General features: G+C 45.1%; 1 protein-coding gene across 9 annotated transcripts in view; it reads left to right on the top strand.

Moving 5' to 3' along the window:
- Positions 1–13,774, top strand: part of Gpr19 (G protein-coupled receptor 19) — a 28,297-nt gene that overhangs the window by 3,734 nt on the left and 10,789 nt on the right. For 5 of the 9 annotated variants that reach the window (XM_052175119.1, XM_052175115.1, XM_052175118.1 and 2 more), the window contains 2 exons: positions 6,222–6,356; positions 7,572–7,730. The gene's annotated coding sequence lies outside the window, so the exon portion shown is untranslated. Of the gene's footprint in view, positions 1–963; positions 1,442–6,221; positions 6,357–7,571; positions 7,731–13,774 lie in introns of those variants that run through there. The other 4 variants (XM_052175120.1, XM_052175117.1, XM_052175116.1 and 1 more) reach the window with 2 other exon arrangements.

Raw genomic sequence — 13,774 nt, 5'->3', positions numbered from 1 at the left:
TTTTTTAAAAGCAGGCATTTATTATGAAGGCTTCCCGAAGCCTATCAAAGGTATGAGATTGATCTGACCACACCAATGGTTTTGTTGTTACTGACAGATGGGAAAAATAATATTTAAGCCTATCTTCATAGCCTTTCAGTGGAAAATAAAATCACTTTGGGGGTGGGGAATGTCTGGGAGAGAAATTTCTCCTTTTTTTTTTTCTTCCCCTCTTGTGTGATTTTGGACACAAGATCCCATGTATCCCAGGCTAGCCTCAGAGCAGCTATCTCACCTGTCTTCACGTCCCAAGTGCTGGAATTATAGATATGTGCTGTCACACATATTTTGTGAAGTTCTGGAGATCAAACCTAGGGTTTTGTACATACGTGCTAGGCAGATAGGCAGAGACTGGTCAAATCCAGCTATATGCCCCAGCCCCAGGAACTTTACCTTCTTAGACAAACTGTTTGCTAGTACCAGAACTCTGACATGTAGTCACAGTTGAAAACACCATTGTTGGGCCGTATGCAAAATGTAGTCATTATGGCTAAGAATATCTTGCCACATGGGAGGCATTTTTTAAAAAAAATTAATTATGTGTTTGTGTGTGTGCGTCTGTATATGTCTATGTGCATGTGAGTGCAGGTGCCTTCAAAGATCACAGGTGTTGGATTCCCCCTGGGTTTGGAATTACAGGCATTCGTGAGCTGCCTGATTTGGGTGTTAAGAACTAATCTCTGTTCCTCTGGAAGAGCAGCAAGTGACCTTAACCCGAGTCATCTCTGCAGCCCTAGACACTATCTTTGAGTGGGGCCCACTTTTTAGGGAATCAAGCATATATGTGAAAGTTAGTGCATGTGGGACAAGTCAGAATGCATGAGAGATTGGTCTCTGTCTTAGGTCATTCTTTCTTTAAACTTGAATTATTATTAATGTATCTGTGTGTGTGTGTGTGTGTGTGTGTGTGTGTGTGTGTGTGTGTGTACATGCCAAAGCATGGGTGTGGGGAGGTCAGAGGACCACTCTCTGGACTCACTTTTCTCCTTCCCTTTGTGTAGGTTCCAGAGATCCAACTGTGTGTGCTCGTGTACGTGCCAAAGCATGGGTGTGGGGAGGTCAGAGGACCACTCTCTGGGCTCACTTTTCTCCTTCCCTTGTGAGGGTTCCAGAGACCCACCTCAGGTTGTCGGGCTTGTGGGGTAAGCGCTCTCCTCAGGCAGCCCACTCACCACCCTTCACAGATGACTTGTGAGCTGGAATGAGCCAAAGACAGATAATGCTTGAGGTTCATGACTGGCTTTTCGTCTGCTGGAGACCACCGGTGCTGTCGAGTAGGGCAGAACAAGGAAGAGGGGGAAATGTCGTTAGGAGGTCTGGTTGTAGCCTGGTGGTAAAACACCTCCTTAGTGCTATAAAGCCCTGAGCTCCACCACCTGCCACTCCCAGTTAACAAAAATTGGTAGGTTTGTGTTTTCTTTTTTTTCTTTTTTTTTTTTTAAAGATTTATTTATTATATATAAGTACACTGTAGCTGTCTTCAGACACACTGGAAGAGGGCATCAGATCTCATTACAGATGGTTGTGAGCCACCATGTAGTTGCTGGGATTTGAACTCAGGACCTCTAGAAGAGCAGTCAGTGCTCTTAACCACTGAGCCATCTCTCCAGCCCCCTTGTGTTTTCTTTGTAGATGTAAAAAAAAAAAAACAAAATGTCTTTTGGATCTTTTTCAAGGTTTCATACTATGCCAATATGAAGTTCTGGTCCTTCATATAAGGGTGCCCAGTCCATCTATCTGGATTTTAATCCAGCAATGTGGCTGCTTTGGCAAGGGATCACATGCAAAGACTTTCTAAGTCTATGTGACCCACCGGGAATGCAGGCATGCCCTGGATTACAGTATGATCCGGCTGGAATGTAGACATGTTCTAAGTAGACACCTTTAATCCCTGACAGTGAAGGAAAGGGTAGTTTGTAGAAGGAAGCAGCCATGTTGGAAAGTGACATCTAGTAGAAAGATTTGACAGAATGAGTCAGAGATAGGATGAGAACAATACAAGAAAGAGAGGCTACTTGAGAGCAGAGAGAGGAGAGGTGGGAGATGGCAGTTTTATGTCCAGACAGTTTTATAGAGGCAAGTTGTGAGAGATCAAGCTAGACACAGGTGAAGACAGGTGAGCTTGAGGATGAGCCAGGTTAGAACAGATCGCCAAAGTTAGAATGTGGCCGAGCAGAGCAATTCAGTCAGAAGCCAGAAAGGCTGGATTAATCAGCTTGGAAGATTAGATTGTAAAGAGGCTAGAAGCTCCCAGGCCTAGGCTTAGGGATAGTTAGAACAGAGAAAGAAACGCTCTGGGCTCAGCCCAAACTGTGTATTTGTATAGCATGTGTACGGCTCTCATCTCATCCCATCATCTGAGGAAATAAAAGAGACATTTATAGGGGGATGTTAGAAATAGGATTCTAGGGCTGAGTGGTGGTGCAGGCCTTTAATCACAGCTCATGGGAGGCGGAAGCAAACAGATCTCAATGAGTTTGAGGCCAGCCTGATCTGCAGAGCAAGTTTCAGGAGACTTGAGGGTACACAGAGAAACCTTGTCTAATCCTTCCCCCACCCCCATCCCTGAAAAAAAGAAGAAAGAAAAGGAATAGAGTTGTAATGAGTACCTTTCTTGGTGCAATGGACTTTTTTTTTTTGTAATCTGTTTTTTCCACAGAAAACATTTGGGGGTTGGTGTTATAAAGATTGAGGTTATTTTGGTTCTGCCATCATTGGAGTTGCAGCTTCCTATACCAAATGCAATGTCATCCTAAAGCTACAGCAGCTAATGACCTATGAACAAAAGACTCCCTCTAACCACAGTTGACCTGCTGAGAGTAGAAAACATCAGTCTGTGATAATCTAATAAGTGTAGCATCAGGAACTCCCAGCACTCCAGACCAAGAACGAGAGGGAAAGTCTTCAGAGGGAGGTCGCTAAGCGAGAGCAGTGATGAAATGGCTAAGTGCAGTTGGGATAAGCAGCAGAGTCCACAGCAGAGATGGGACTAGAATTATGAAGCACCTGAAGGACATATACTGCAGAGTCGGCTAGAAAGGGTAAGGAAAGAAGCAGGTTGAAAGTTGCAAAAACCTTAAGAGGGGGAATGATGTGGTTCAACTGGTAGAGTGTGTAACTAGCATGCTTGACGCCATGGGTTCAGTCCCATTATTGATGCATATGTCATTCCAGGCTTGCATAGTGAGCCCTCCAGGCTAGCCTGGGCTACATGAGATCCTGTGTCAAAAGCAAATCAAAACCAAGACAAAATACTTTGTGTATTATAAGTAAAAATATCCAGGAAGAATAAGGGACTACTCATTTTAATTCAGGGATAAAATAATAAACATATATAAGATGTTTTCAAAGGAACAATGAAAAAAAATAATTTGCTTCCTGGGAATACCCAATTTTCACATCTTTTAATATGCTGGAACATAAGGTTATTGAGCACCTAATTAGCTTTGAAAAACTTTTTATTTTAATTTTGTGGGGCCTGGAGAGATAGATGACTCAACAATTAAGAACAGTGGAGGCCCCAGTTAGATCCCCAGCACCTACACCACGGTCCACAACCATCTGTAACTCCAGGTCACAGGCTCTCACACCCTCTTTTGGCCTTCTTAGGTGTGCACATTGTGTATAGACATGCATGCAGACAAAATACTCACACATGTAAAATACATTTTAAGAAGATTTTAATTAATTTTTTTTAATATTGACTGGTTGGGTGAGGATAATTTTAATATTGATTGGTTGGGTGAGGATCCTCCCTACAGATCTCCCCCATCCCCCAAGACAGGGTTTCTCTGTCTAGCCCTGGCTGTCCTGGAACTCACTCTGTAGACCAGGCTGGCCTCGAACTCAGAAATCCACCTGCCTCTGCCTCCCAAGTGCTGGGATTAAAGGCGTGCGCCACCACCGCCTGGCCTCCCTACAGATCTTTGAACAAGATGCAATATGTGACAAGCATGGTGGCTCATGCCTCTAATTCTAGCTTGTGGGAAGCAGACCAGGAGGACACCTGGAGTGACTCAAGCTCTACGCCAGTCTGGGCCATATGTGGCACTGTCTCAAAAAATAGCAACGACAACTCCTATGACAAAAGACTGAAATGCAATACAACAGAACTACTATGTGTGAAAATTAAAGCAGTATATTGTGAAAAGGAGGGTGTGGCTGGGGGTGTAACTTAAAAAATGAGTGCTTAGTGTGCCCTTCAGCTGGGTTAGCACCAAAGATAAAAGACGAAAGACACTAGTGACTTGATTTGCAGGGGTGCTGTGTGGCTTTCTGCTGTTGTGACCAAATGCCTGACAGGGAGTACTTTGCAGAAGGAAGGGTTTACTCTGGCCCAGGTTTGAAGGGCTGTAGTTTAGCCTGGAGAGAAAGGTGTGAGTGTGAGCTTGAGGTAGGCATCACATTTCACCCGTGTTCAGGGAGCAGAGAGGTGAATGTTGGTGCTCAGCGTGTGTGTGTGTGTGTGTGTGTGTGTGTGTGTGTGTGTGTGTGTACATGTGTACACATGCACACATGCACGTGTGTGTGGTCTATGCACATATTGGGATCCTGCCTTTCCAACACTGGGATTACAGATTCTTGCTTGTGCCCAGTTTTTCTGTGAGTGCAGGGGATTTGAACTCTGGCCCTCAGGACTGTAGGGCTGGCACTTTACCCAAGGAGGTGTCTCCCAGTTCCTGAGAGGTTCCTTAGTTCAGTCAAACTGGTACTTAACCATGATGGGGTGGGGGTGGGGTGGGGTGGGGGGGGGAGTGGATGAGACACAGCCACAGGGAGATAATCTGAAAAGACAACACAACCCCCAAAACAACAGTTTGAGAGACTAGTCTGGTTTTAGGGTGGACAAGACAAAACCTTTCAAGCCTAAAGCATGAAGACTTGAGACAGAGAAGTTAAAAAAGAAAGAAAAGGATTTTAATGAATTTCCTAGGGACACTTGGATAGTGGTTTTCTTTCAGGTAATGTTTGAAGCAATTGGGAAGATCCTTTTTATTTTTAATTTTAAAATTGATTGTGTTGATTGTGTCTATGTATATCTTCGAGAACACATATATGCCAGGGTGTGTGTGTGTGTGTGTGTGTGTGTAGGGGGGGAGGCAGAGGACTTAGGGTAGTCAGTTCTGTCCTACCACATGGGTTGTAGGGCTCAAACCCAGGCAGTCTGGCTTGGTGGCAAGCACCTTTACAAGCAAGCCATCCTGATCCTGTCACTAAAAGGGTTAGTTACCCAGTTATTTATTTAAACCATTCACTGCTTTTGTTTGGCCCAAAATGGGTTAATAAATGTTGATGAGGAGCCAGGAGGTAGTGGTGCACACCTGTAATCCCAGCACTCTGGGAGGCAGAGGCAGGCAGGTTTCTGAGTTCGAGGCCAGCCTGGTCTACAGAGTGAGTTCCAGGACAGCCAGGGCTATACAGAGAAGCCCTGTCTCGAAAAAAACAAATTTAAAACACCAAAAAAAAAAAAATGTTGATGAGGTTGAAGACAGTATAACCCAAACAAAACTAAACAAGTAGATAATACTTATTCAGCTTATGGTAATTTCCTAAATGTGGCAAATGTTAAAATTAAAAGCTGAGTTTCTAACTGGGTATGGGCATATACCTGTAAATCTAATACTGGGAGACAAGGGCAGAAGGATCATTAGTTGGAAGCTAGCCTGGACTACATAGCAAGACTATTCTGACTCTTATATTAAAAGAAATTAACCTGCCCCCTTTCATAAACTAAGAGTAGGAACTGCAGGATTAGTGAGGTGACTTGGTCAGCACAGGTGCATGAGTTTGGGTCTCTGGCGCTCCAGGCAAAAGCTGGAGCTGACTGGCTGGCCGGCCAAATCAGTGAGTTCTCTGTTTGGTGAGGAAGCGACCGTCTCAGCAAACAAGGAGAGTGGTAGCCGAGAGGATGTATCATCAGCCTCTGGCAACTTTCTGGAGTTGGTCCTGAGTGTTGATCCGGGAATGAACTTGAATGGGCAGGAAAGGCCTTTACACACTGAACTAAACCACTTGAAGTTCTTGATTTGGGGTAATCCAAATGCCCTCCAATCATTATCTAAATTTATGTTTAAAAAATGAATTTAGTGGTCTGTATACAAATGTATTTTTATTTTTCCTATAAAATGGCAAAAACATTTGCAAGCTGGTTTTTGTGGTCAACATTCACTTGTGTTTTTTAGATATCTCTGCAGTATGCTATTAGGAGTTGAATGACTGGCTTCCAGAAGGCAGATACCTGGTCTCAATGAGAAATGCCTTTTCTGTGTTCTTCCCACTACCCTGTGGACGCAGTCTGCACATGCTCTACAGAGCTGGTATCTTCAATTCAGTCCAAATAGATTTTTAAGGAAAGAAGCAGGGGGGGGGATGGGAGGACTTCCTGTCTTAGTATAAATATGGATTCCTAGAATCCTGGCAGTGTGTAGGGCCACCGCAGTCCAGTCAGGACAAGTCTGCAAGGTGGGTCTGGTCCTGCAAACGCTAACTGAAAGCCTCTGCAACAATTGAGTCCTTTTCCCTTATCTGTAGTCAGCAGGGTCCCATGGTGACCTGTTTTGAAAGCAATAGTCCCCTTCAGCAGTTACCTAGCACCATGGCAACCAGGACGTCAGCAAAGCAGGATAGACCCACACAAAACAGCTGTACGTAGGCTTCTCCCCTGCTTCCAACTCAGCTCTGCTTGAGGCCCACTGGTGGGGCTAAAAACATCTAGGCTTGTTCACCCCAGCGTTCCTGTGTGCTGAGGGGATTTTCCCATAAGCAGAGATGTAGGAACATATAGTAAACTATGCCTTGAGCCCCCACCCCGTAAAAATAAAAACATAAGTGTATTTAAGGGGTAACAGTTGCAGGATAGGGGCTAGAAAGCAGATACGGATTTAGTGACTAAAAAACTGATTTGTCCTCCTAAGTGAAGTAAGGTGACAGTAGAGACAGTTAGAGCCCTAGATACGTGGGATGGCTCATATTTAGATACAGGATCCGGGGAAAGCTTTAACAAATATTTTTATTTACCTGAAGTAGACAAATGGCTTTAGGGACTGTAATGCTGTCCGTGGTGCTGAACGCACCATCGACCTGATGCGCTCTAAGCGTGCCCCCAAGACAGATTGAGGAACACACTGGCACATCCAGATGCTGATAATAGAAAGAGGTTGAGGAATTGGAAAGAAGGCATGATTTTATTCCATATGAAGCAACCCTGAAAGTGCAGGATGAAATTACCAGATTAAAAAGAGAGAGTGAGGAAAGCCAGGGGTCTGTGTGGCCGATCTTTCCCTTTTCGTATGGAGATTTTCAGATCAGAGCCAATCAGCTCAGAGATTTCTGCTGCTTTGCTCCTGAAAAGAGGTGTGGGGGAAGGGAGAGAGAGAGAAGATGGCCACATTTCCCCCTCAAGCCACATGATCTTTTTCCCATGTGACACATTCCAGAGCCTTGGAAAAGAGAAGGGAGGGGCAAGAGAGCAGGGCTGGGGTGGGCAGACGGTTTAGCCGTGAACCTTCACCGCGTCATCTTCTCTCCTCCAGGAAGCGGGCTGAGGGCTGAGGGAAGGGAGCAGAGGGGAGAGATGAATGTGTTCCGAAGGCTTCCTGGTGGCTCCGGGCATCCGCCAAAGTCCTGCCTGCGAGCTGTTCCTGACCAAGAAGACCCACGGCGCCTGTCTCTGAAATCAAGTCCCGATGAAGGTATGTGCTCCATCTCCTCCGTGACGGCTGAAATGTGGCTCACAGGGACAATACCGTCTCTTTCTTTTTTCTTCTTTTCCAGGAAATTTGGAGATTTTTGTCCTGGCTTAGATGCTTGTTAGGGGTGTTAAATTTGTTACAGGTTCAGAAAAGATGTCTAGATAGTTCTGTAAAATAAATACTTCTCTGGAGTAAGATCCTATTGAGGAAAACAAAATTGGTTGAAAATCTTGTATAGTAATTGGTACTAAAACCATAAACTCATTAGTTTAATCCTGGAAGAGGGGGCTTCTTACTCAGAAGAGCTAGATTTCATTGTCACTATAAGAAAATCCTGTCTCATCCCTTGGAGCTGTGCTTCTGTGCCCGTGCTCCCGGAGGTTACTGACTGTAGCTTAGGAGCCTGAGTGGGCAGTCCTGTCATTCCTTTGTGCTGTTAGCTCACCCCTCTTTTGAGGTCCCCAAGACCAAGAAGAGCACCCACGATTGTTCCCGAGCCCTGCTTTAGGACACTAGACTGCCACAGAATTCCACACTGGGATGGGGGGCGGGGAGCTCTCACAGGAAGCTGCCAAATTTAAAAGGCTGCGGTTTGCCATGCACTCATCTTGGTTTCTTTGAGTATTTCTACTCATGTCAGGGAGAAAAGCTAGCAGATTCACATTTAATTTCATTTAATAGGTATTTGAAAAAGTTCTTGGTATGTGCAAGCAATGATTCTAAGCTTGTAAGTAATCATACAGATTGTGATTTAGAGATAAACTCATGCATAGTGGAGGTCAGCAGCGGTTCTAGGATAACTTAGGTAACACCTGATAGAACAAGAATTGACTCCCAAGACTCCGGATCTTAGAGTCCTTGTTCTTAGTCACTGAGCTGTATCACTTGCCTGCTCGTGGTATCTCAAATGATGTCAGTAGTCTGTTGGGCTACAAATTGTGTTCAGCTGACACTACTAGAAGATTGAGTCGGCTTGCCTGGCTAAAACAGATCCCAAGTGAAATCTATATTTAATTTTGAATTATCCCAATAGTCATGTTCTGTACCCCAAATAACCCAGTAAGTAATTGCCTGTTCTTTCCCTCTTGTGCTACATAGATATCCAGCAGTAAAACACGGTGTTACTATGGTGATCACTGATGTCTAAAGGAAAAAGATAAATCTGGAATTATGTTATGGTGAACTTTTATAATCAAACCTAGAAATATTCTCCCATTCTAGGAACTTAATATTACAAGCCCACCTTAGGCATCTGATTCTCAAAAGAAATTAATATATCTAGACAAGTATGATGGCTCGTGCCTGTAATCCTAGCTTTTGGGTAAGAAGAGGGCCACATATTTGAAGCTTGCCTGGGCTGCAGAGTCAGTCTCAAAAAGAGACTTAAAAATTATGCATATATAGCCGGGCGTGGTGGCGCACGCCTTTAATCCCAGCACTTGGTGGCAGGAGGCAGAGGCAGGCGGATTTCTGAGTTCAAAGCCAGCCTGGTCTACAGAGTGAATTCTAGGACAGCCAGGACTATACAGAGAAACACTGTGTGTGGGGGGGGTTGGGGGGTGGGGGGAATATATGCATATTAACTATGATGACTTGAGTTTGTTGTTTAAATAATATGCTTTTAAAATAACGATCTCTTTGCAAATTATTTTAGGATTTTTTTTGCATTTTGTTTTTTTGTGTGTTGTTTTTTGTGGTTTGTTTGTTTGATTGTTTGTTTGTTTTGGACAGAGTTTCTCTGTGTAGCCCTAACTGTTCTGGAACTCACTCTGTAAACCCGGCTGGCCTTGAATTCAGAGATCCACCTGCCTTTATCTCCTGAGTGCTGGGATTAAAGGTGTGTGTCACCACCGACAGGCCTTATTTTAGGTTTTTAAGGGTTAAAAACTAATACTTTTAAATAAAGTTAGGGATTTCTGGGGCTTGGGAGATGGCTCAGTGTACAAAGTGTTTGGCAAGTGTGAGGATTTGAGTTTGGATATTCAGCACTGAAATTTTAAAAAATTGAGTGTGACTATGTGTACCCGTAATCTCAGCCCTGGGAAGGGGGGGGTCTCTTGGGCTTGTGTCAGGCTTTCCCTCCGGCCTGCACAGGCATGAACGCACATCCACACACCCGCACAGACAGGAGTCTCAGAGAGGACGATTTCCTTACCATCAGTGGTAGAAGAGTGCCTGCAATCCCAGATGAGGACTGAGTAGTTGAAGTAAGAGGACCACCAAGAGTTCAAGGGTAGCCTGGTAGAAAATGCCCGATTTCACCCCTACAGGCTGTGAAGAATTGAAAGAGGTGCTAGGTCTAAAATATAAAGTGGAAAGATTTGCAAACTTTTTCTTCCGAGACATTCCGTTTCCTGTTAGGGGTTAGGGTTAGGGTTCACCACAGAGCACTTTGAACAGTGGTTGAGTCCTCAGTGATATACACATTTCTCTGGGACAGCTAACCTGAGATGTGGGAAGTTCTCAGGACACATGGGAGTGCCCCATGGGAAGACTCAAGACTCTTAGCAGAATTCTACTGGAGCCAGTTTTGGGGCCTATGTTTTATTTGTTTACCCAGTTAAGTTTGTTTCTGAGCCAGGGTTTCATGTAGCCTAGGTTGACTTGAAAATTGCCACGCGGTTGGCACAGGCATTGAGCTGATCCTCCTTGTCTCCCCTTCCAATCCTGGGACTACAGGCGTCTACCAGCATGCCCAGCTCTGAGTCTATTTTATTTACATATGTTTTAGTGAAGCAGCAAATACGCAGTCATCAAAGCTGTGCTTGGAGTTTATGTGTACCTGCTAGGCCCATGGTGAACCAGGGCTCACTGGGACCCATCAGTTCTTCCCTGGGCCTCACTGCTCCTGCTCCTCCTCCTCGTAGTTTCATTTGTAGCTGAGATGAAGTCCTCGTGGTATTTTGTGGAGAGGTAGATTGGGACAACCCCAGCAGTCTTTGCCTTTCCTCAGAAGTTTGTCTAACACTCCCTGCCGTGGAACAGCTCACAGCTTGAGGCTGAGCCTCTCCGTGCTCTGCTCCATGCAGTCCTTCACCTAGGCTGGCACCTACTTCCCAGAGCACTGTCCAGAGAATCCCAGAACTGAATAGACCTTTGCCTAGGGACCCTTGAGATCCCAAGTGTCAACTCAAGCTTGAGCCCAAAATGTGGCAGTTAGGACCCAAATGAAAAACTGTCTCAAGGCATTCCCCTTTGCAACATTGTGGTCCACCCCAGGGCCTCAGGTGTGCTAGAAAGCTGCACTCCCAGCCCTGCCAGGACACTTTTGAAAGCTTGCTTAGTATTTGAATTCAAGTTTGCAAGCTAACTGTGATTGAACTAGTCATCCCTATGATCAGATACATAATACAGCCTTTATTATTTTCTACCTAATTAAATCATTAAAGACAGAAAGACAAAGCTTAAGAGTGAAGTGTCCAAAGAGCCTCCTTCCCTCCAGTGTCACCTGCTAGGTTGGGCACACGGCAGAAACAGCAGGCTGTTGGCAGGGCAGCTGTGCAACTTACACACTGCACATGCACAGGGCAGCACAGGATCTGAGAAAGGGATAGCTAGGTCTCATCTAGATAGATAGCATCTCTCCCTAGGGTGTTTATATCAAAAATGCAGGGAAGAGAGTGTATCCAAAGTGCAGGTGGTGTATCCTCTATGAGCTATAGCAAAAGGTGGGAAGAAATGGAGGTGTGTTCTCTAAGGGGACAGGTTAAGAGCAAAAGGAGAGTTACTATCATGGTTTTATTTTCTGTTTGTAGTCACTTTCCCTTGACAGAAACTTTGAAGAGGCATCTCCTTGAGCCTTCGTGCAAAAGACTCTCCCCCAGTCACCTGGCAGCTGTCATAACAACTCTGTGATACACATTATCAGCCCTGTTTTCCAATGAGGAAACTACAGCTCAGAGACACTAACTAATCTGTCTAAAAATCACAACTAGTAGCCAGCATCAAACTAGTTCCCTGGGATCCTAGTATATTGCCTGTAATGTGCTTTAAAAAGGATGTATTTACATACTAGGCTGATAAAAATATAGTTCTCAAAAATTGGAAAACTAGGGGCTGGAGAGATGGCTTGGTGGTTGAGAGCACCAACTGCTCTTCCTCAGGACCCAGATTCAATTCCCAGCATTCTTATGGTGCCTCACAACCATCTGTAACTCCAGTTTCATGATATATGATGCCCTTTTCTGGATTCTGAGAGTAACTAGGCACAAAAGTAATGCACAGGCATACATGCTGGCAAAATTCCATAATTTTTTAAAAGTAAATTGGGAAAAAGTACAGTACTAAGCAAGAGCATCAGTTAAAATCCTGCTGTGTTTCTTGCTCTTTTTCAATGTGTATCACTAAAAGCAGATATTTGTTGAGATCTTGCTCTGTTCTAGATATCATTTTTTGTCTTTCTTTCTTGCTATTTTTTAAATAGTGTGTGTGTCTGTGCCTATGCATGCATGTATGTGTGTGTGTCTGTGTGTTTGTGCATGTGTGTGCACACTTGCCATTGGAAGCCAGAAGAGGGTGTTAGATAACCTGGAGCTAGAGATGGACTCTGCATCCTCCTTTCTCTACCTCCAAGTGCTGGAATTATGGGTATGCAGCCCTCACCTGGCTTAGCCTTTTCTCATATACTTCATTCTGACACCACATCAGGTAGTTCCTGTCATTTTAATGATGAGAACAATAAGCACAAAGATAATTAACATGCCGGAAACCACACGGATTGGGAGTTGGAGCCCAGACAGGCTATCTCTGCAGCAGTTTCTCACCACAGTTAGCATTTGGGGCAGACAGTTCTTTGATGCTCATTGTAGAATGCTTAGCAACATCCCTGGATTCTGCTTTCCAGATACCAGTAACATTTGAACCCAGTGTCTGTAGACACTGCCATATGTCTCCTGGGAGGTAAAGTTTCCACCTGAGAACCACTGTTCTTGAGCCGCAGCACTCAATCCCTGGCCCCTATAACCTCTTCATATCTAAGATGCACATAGTGTGCTCGAGAGGTGGGCTCGCTGGGCCCTCACAGTGGAAGGAAAAAACAGACTCTTGTAAAAGAGTGCTTGGGTGCACACTTGTGATCTCAGCATTTGGGAGGTAGAGACAGAAGGATTAGGGCCATCCATGGCTACTTTTCAAATCTGAGGCCAACATGGGCTATGAGTATGAAGCCTTGTCTCAATAAACAAGATGCAAAAACTTAATGAAAGAGAGGGGCTTGGAGGTCTCAGTCAAATAAAGCACTTGCTTTGCAATCAGGCCTGTCCGGGTTACTCCCTAGGCCTTGTGTAATGCTGGCCATGGTGAGAACACTGGCTATCGTGGGAGGAGTGCTGGTGTTGTCACTCGGTAGAGACACGAGGGGCTGGCTGGCCAGATGTTTTAGCTTCAGTAATGAGCTTTGGGTCAGTGACAGACACTGTCACAAAGGAGCCAGACAGCATTCCTGAGAAAGACACCAGAGATTGTCCTGCCTCATCTACACATGCAAACATGTGAACATATGTGTCCACATAAGAAAGAAAGTATGCAGAGCCCAAAAAAAGAAAACAGGAAATAGGAGGGGAAAGGTGGTTTGGAGCCCCTTCTCTCTGGGTGTGTCCTGCGGATGAAGCCAGGGCAGCAGGGGCAGGTGAAGTGCGCTAGTGTTACCTGTGCTGGACAAGGGTCAGAAGTCCTCCGGAGCTATCTCCACTTTAGCCCTTTCCTTTGGTGCATCCCAGGGACCTTTGCTGCCATGCTATGGGCAAGTGTTCTCACTCTCAAGTCTCCTGTGGTGGCTCTCGCTCTGGCTGGCAAGTGTGGGGGAGGCAGCCACAGCCCTGAGAGCTGTACAGGCAGATGTCACACTCCAAAGACAGCAAACCTTCATCACCCTCCTGTAGGGGATAGCTGTGCACATGATAATTCCAGAGCTGCAGGAATTATATCAGGGTTCCCAGACTCTAGAGCAGGGATCCTCATGGAAGATAGTGCATAAACTGACCCCCACACTGAGCTGGGCCCAGGTCCTTCCAACTACAAACCGATTCTCCACTGAGGAGGTCAGC

The sequence above is a fragment of the Apodemus sylvaticus genome, chromosome 2, assembly GCF_947179515.1.
Source record: "Apodemus sylvaticus chromosome 2, mApoSyl1.1, whole genome shotgun sequence".
In the NCBI taxonomy this organism is placed as follows: domain Eukaryota; kingdom Metazoa; phylum Chordata; class Mammalia; order Rodentia; family Muridae; genus Apodemus; species Apodemus sylvaticus.
The sequence above is the reverse complement of the archived record's forward strand: the minus strand, read 5'-3'. Positions and strand labels throughout refer to the sequence as shown.